A 6085-nucleotide genomic window follows, 5' to 3' on the forward strand; every position below is an offset into this window, starting at 1 on the left:
ACGACACCCGATGGCGTGTTTCTACGCATGAGCTTAGCTAGCCAATGTCGCTATGACATTGCCTACAAGTGTGATCAGGGATTTCAATTGGAGAAGCAGTTTCTGCCTATCTTCATACTGTACTGTCTTTGGTAATAGCCTATATGGGTCATGGGAAGAAAAGCTATATATTCTAGTCATGGCAAAGTTTACCAAGTCTTAATTAAAGCTACTGCTGAGACATTGCATTGTTGTTTTGGAGCTGGTTAACATACATGACCTCTAACATCAGTATATCTTGGCCAAACAAGACACATTATGTAGTTTACAAGACATCAACACTGAGGTTAACCTGATGACAGTACATATGGAGATATGGAGTCCATTTTTATTGTTTGGACTGGAGTCAAATGCTTCACATTGTGTGAGGCAACATGCCGGCTGGATGGGGTTACAGGTGGAATTTCCCCTGGCTCCCATTTCTCTTTGACGTCACTTCTGCCGCTTGGCTGTAGCGCTGCCTACTGAGATATCAGAGGACGGAGAACTCAGGTGACAGAGCTGTTGAAACCAAATCACTGTGAAATAAGGAACTTTACAAAGCAAGTTCCCCCACTGTCTTTCAACAGAAACGGGCGGCCACAGTTAGATACCTACGGTGTGAAATAGGGAAGTATGACGATGTTGTTTCAGGTTTTCTGTGTAAATTTGGTTCCTTTATTTGAGTGAGTCGCTTCACATTTCGGTCAACTTACATACCTACTTACATAGTCAGAGAAACATATAAACATTGCCACCTTGTGGTTACTCGAGAGGTGTCAAATGACACTAATTTACCTCAGGAGAGACTGATCACTGGACTTGATTGGAAAGAAAACTTCAAACCAGGCATCTCAAGAGACATTACAGGGGCTTCTAATCTAAAGCTTTTTCAGGATGTGATAGAGCATGTTTCCCACGTCATCTGACTTGAACCCTGACCAAAAAGGATATGACAAACACAAGAGTCATTTCATTCACTCACCTGTCTCTGTCAAGGCCACTATGTAAGGTATCTGTCCTTTGTGAGGCTATAGTGGTGCTTCAGATGCAGCATAAAAGTCTGATACAAGTGAGCTGGTAAGATCGATATCCAGAAGCCCATTAGGGCAGCTCTCTGCCGGTTAAGAAAAGCCTCAAGACTGAGGCCGGGACAATAACAGGAACCCTCAATATTATGGAGTACAAAGGAGCACAGCTCTCCCATTGTCTGGAGTCATCGTCACCCAGTCACTCCTCAGCGGCTCGGGCTGCTGTGCCCTGCTGATGGTGACATCACGGTCACACCATAAGTACCAGGGATACCATTTGCCCCAGCCAGGCAGTCACAGAGGCTAGTGTTCCCAGTCAGTGTGTATAAACACACTATCAACTGCAACCTGATGCCTGGCCTGTTCTCATCATGCTAATCCAAGCACTGTCTCATGAAAGGCAAGGGAAGTTAGTCCCTCAAAGTTCCTTTGTGCGGGAGAAATCCCTTCAGCAACAAAGTTCAAAGGCAGAGCAGGCAGGGTCATTGATGCACATGACTGTCAAGGCCGAGAGAGAGAGAGAGAGAGAGAGAGAGAGAGAGAGAGGGAAGGAGGGAAAGAGGGTGGGACTGAGTAGTGTGGAGTGAGGCAGGCACCATGGAATTTTTTTTAAACTATGCATGAAGTCTGTGCATGCAACATATGCTAGAGACCACTACACTGCAGACAAGTATATTTAGGAGCTCTTGTTGGAGATAATTGGTTTCAGAAGACTGAGATTTCCAATTATCTGCCAGGCCTCTGGGATAGGTGGGCTGTGTTGCAGGGGGGGGGGCAGTGGAGGAGAGGTGGGGTCAGAGGGACCAGCTGATCTCTGTTGCTGACGGGCTGAGCTGAGAACCGCAAGAATCCCCCCCCGTCCACCCCCCACCGGATAACAAGAGCACAAGTATTCCCCTGTCTCGCCCCTCCCTTTCTCCGGACAACAGCAGGCACGGAAGGCCAATGAGATTTCTCAGCTTGCAATGTCCCTGAGGCCAGCATCTTAACCGAAAAATGTAAACATCTGGCAAACATTTATATTGGCCACAGATATGTTGAGGGGCTCAAGTCATTTGAGAAAACACGGTTTAGTGGAGATCCAAGCATCACATTTTTTGGAGGGTGAAGGTCATTTATTACATGAAAATAAGCATGAACATGTTAGATGACCATGATGAGCAGACATGGTTCAGACAAGTGCCCAGAAAGAGGGGGTCTTTCTCAACCTCTTGAACTGAATGACAAATTTCAAGATAGAGTAGTGAAACATTGATAATGGTACCGCATGCCATTACTAATACTCAGAGGAAATTAGAAGCACTGGTGCATTGACAGACTATTCTCCAATAGTAAATTCAGAGTCTGAAGAGCAATTGGTTATGCTTATTAATGTGATGTCTAATACTTCTGATGGCAACAATAGGGTGCAGTTGAACTCCTCTTTACATAACAGATCATTAACAATCCATTTCTTTCAGGACTGTATAATTGATCCCTCACACTCACATGAATCACAAATGGCCACTGGACCCGGGAGACACTGGAGACACTGGAGACAGGCTAGCTCTGTCAGCAGCACACAACAGCTTCACACATTTACCACACAGCACCCCTGTCACATGGCAGGCATGGTAGTGGCACAATGACACAGCTTCTCCGTAAAAGGAGGGTTAATAAAGCAAAACAGTAGGTTATTCAGACTGGAGGCTTTTCCCATCAAATGTGGGGTCAGTGGCAAAACATTGGTTTAATAGAACTCTTGAATTTGAGAAATTAAAGTAGTCCATATCTGTAGTAGTCTAGGTGAATATACAGTATAAATTATAAACTTCTTATTTACTTTGTTGTGGATTTACATAAATAAATACCTTATGTATGCTATATGAAAACGAATTAAATAAATATAAGACGTTACTAAATACCTCTCATAAACTTATTGAAAGGGAGGGTTCTAGAAAATAAGGGACTGCTTGGGAGGGACTGCTTGGGAGGTGGTAACACAACTGTTAGATTAATACACATTCCAGACTAATAGTCAAGACTGCATTAAAAAAAACTGAAGTACATCATTAGCTATTCGAGTAGCGAAGACTCACCTTTAGTCCTTATCTTATAGCCTAGCGTCAGACATTTAAAATGCCAATGTCTTATGCCTCATGAATGATGGCTTCATCAACATCGGCCAGTAGCCAAATATCTTCAGTAGGCACTTATCAGCATCTTGGTAATATTCCCCCAAAAATATGTATTTCTTCAAATGTGAGATGAAAGCTCGACATCATCCGTACAGCACAACGACTGAGGCAACTCCTGTTTCACTACTTTCTCGTGCTTGACGAAAGGTTACACCGTTTTTTTTCTTATTTTTTTCTTACGGAAAGCTGATGCGTGGGGAATTCCTACCAGTCACATTTTCCCTAACCTGACGTAACAGGCGTAAAAGAAACCATAAGACATGATTGTCTAGCATTTAAAACTATGGAGAAACAGGACGTTATGAAAAAATTATGTCATGTTGGTTACTCTTATTGAGAAGACTAAAAACTTACCGGTATAGACTAAAATAAACTAGGCCTATCTGAATTTCAACTGAACTGAGAATGATATAGACACTTCGTTTTTATAATTTGAATTGGATTGTGTTAACACCAACTAGATTTACAATCGCGAACATTATGGAATTCCATGACTATTACAAAAAACGTTAAATATAGAGCGCCAAGGATGTGGCTCAGATTGATACATTGAAACCGATAAATGCACACTGTCCCTTAGAATATCAAAATAACAGTGCACTTTGAATCCCGCCCACTTCAGAGGGATCGCATTTTCGGTACATTTCCTACTTCGGGAATCTACTTCATGTTATTAACAACTGTGTTGTCCAGTTGAACAATATACATTCCAGACTTCAGATATTGTTGCAGAGTTTTTAGCATAATAACTGATAAACACACTGGTCCTGCTCTCTGTGAGCAGTTTTACAATTTATTGTGAAACAACTACATGTTTCTATACATGAACGAAACGAGACCATGTTAAAAGAAGTAATTCCCATACCGGGAGTCGAACCCGGGCCGCCTGGGTGAAAACCAGGAATCCTAACCGCTAGACCATATGGGAACAGATACGTCATAGAGGCAAATGTATAGATTTATATCTGACCTGTATAAGCGTAGTTAGACAATAAATAATTGTAAACACGTCAGTTATAGTTAGCTGACTCTCCTACGCTGGCCTACATTGCCCCGTAGGGTCATTGTATAAAGAGTTCTACCATTATAATTTTCTAGATTATTACAGATGTTATTGTTTTTACAAAAGTCTGAATTTAACACATCTCCACATTTCTGCTATCCATGGCAATTCAACCCCACCTAGTGTCGACTTCATGTAACTGGTGCATGCACTAAAAAACAGTAGCTATAAACAGAGAGGAAGAGGCGAAGCGAGAGGGAGCCCAAAATCTGTCTTCTCCAGCAGGTTGCTGGAGTAACTATAAGTAGGACACGTAACATCTCGGCAACGTTGAGAAAAAACACTTTATATGGGCTCCCGAGTGGCGCAGCGGTCTAAGTAAATGTTTTTGTTTGGTTCTCTTTTGGAAATTGTAGAAATAAAACATTTTCCTTATTCAGACGTTCCAGCTAGGCAGGCTAACATTAGTTAGCTAATTAATTTGCTAGCTATCATACAGTAGGTGTATATTAATAATTATATATTTAATATATGTAGACATGCAATCATAATTGACTGTAGCGCATATGAAGCACTCACAAGTCACCGGTGGCTGAAAACACAATCATCGCGTGATGAACAAGTGACGAATTTCCAGCCAAGGGTGGTCCATTTTAAAAATGATTCCTTCCTCCAGGATGTCCAGGGCAGGCACCCACGCCCACCCATCGGGGTTGTATCCCTCCCAGTCCCCCAGGTATTGCAGGGTTTCTTGGACCCGACGAGCCTCCAACAGATGTCGGACAGTGTAGGCCGGGGGACCATCAACAAGTCGAGCAGGCGGAGGTGCAGTTGTGGGAGGAGAGAAGGGACTGGTCCTTACCAGCTTGAGACGGGAGACATGGAAGGATGGACAGACCCTCATAGACCTGGGAAGCTGGAGACGATAGGGTTGATGCGACTCAGGATCTTGAATGGTCTTATATAGCGTGGAGCGAGCTTCCGTGAGTCCACCTGTAAGGGAAGATCACGGGTGGACAGCCACACCCGTTGACCCGGTCGGAGGAGCCCGAAAAGGCCTTCGGTAACGGTTTGCCTTGGTGTTGGGCAGAGGAGTGGAGCAAGGAGGATCGCACCATCGTCTAATGAACGCCTCGGCTGATGGCACCCCTGCTTCGGCCTATTATTCAGGAAATAGGGGGGCGGGGTCGAATTAGAACTGACACTTGAGCGGCTACAGTCCAGTGGACGAGTTCGGCAGTGTGTTGTGTGCATACTCTGCCCAGACGAGGAACTTGCTCCAGTTGCTGGCCTGGGAGGAGACAAAACAGCAGAGGAACTTCTCCAACTCCTGGTTGGCCCGCTCCGTTTGCCCATTCGACTGTGGGTGGAACCCCAAGGAGAGACTCACCGATGCCCCAACAGGGAGGGGTTGGTGCAACCCAGCCAGTCGCAGTAGTGAGGACTTGCTTTGGGCACAGGTGGAGCAGGCCGTAACGAAGGATCTCACATCTTTAATCATGTTGGGCCACCAGAATTTCCGCCTCAGGAACTCCAGTGTCCGATTAACCCTTGGATACCCAGTTAATTTAGAGGAGTGTCCCCATTGTAGTACTCAGGAACGGGCTGATCGCAGAACATAAAGTCTGGGTTTGTCAGACCGTGGTCTCAATACTCCATATCACGGGGGCCACAATGCGGGAGCTGGAGATGATGGGCTTGGAGTCCCTCTCCTTGTTAGAGACATTTTGTTGGCGGGACAGGGCGTCTGCTTTCTGATTCTTGGGTCTCGGGCGATAGGCTAGTGTGAAGTTGAACCTGTTTAAGAACACAGCCCACCTAGCCTGGCGAGAGTTCAACCTCTTGGCTTCTTGAAT

General features: G+C 44.7%; 1 protein-coding gene and 1 non-coding gene across 3 annotated transcripts in view; both read right to left on the minus strand.

Annotated features, from left to right (window-relative positions):
• The window catches only part of elf1 (E74-like ETS transcription factor 1), a 75858-nt gene extending 72452 nt beyond the window's left edge, over positions 1 to 3406 (minus strand). The window contains exon 1 of one of the 2 annotated variants that reach the window (XM_045717991.1): positions 3128 to 3406. The gene's annotated coding sequence lies outside the window, so the exon portion shown is untranslated. The remainder of the gene's footprint in view (positions 1 to 3127) is intronic. The other variant, XM_045717992.1, reaches the window with a different exon arrangement.
• Positions 3407 to 4082: 676 nt separating this feature from the next.
• Positions 4083 to 4154, minus strand: trnae-uuc (transfer RNA glutamic acid (anticodon UUC)). The gene has a single exon. It is a non-coding gene; the product is annotated as a tRNA-Glu (tRNA).
• Positions 4155 to 6085: the final 1931 nt, after the last annotated feature.

Source organism: Salmo salar, chromosome ssa05, assembly GCF_905237065.1.
Source record: "Salmo salar chromosome ssa05, Ssal_v3.1, whole genome shotgun sequence".
Taxonomy (NCBI): domain Eukaryota; kingdom Metazoa; phylum Chordata; class Actinopteri; order Salmoniformes; family Salmonidae; genus Salmo; species Salmo salar.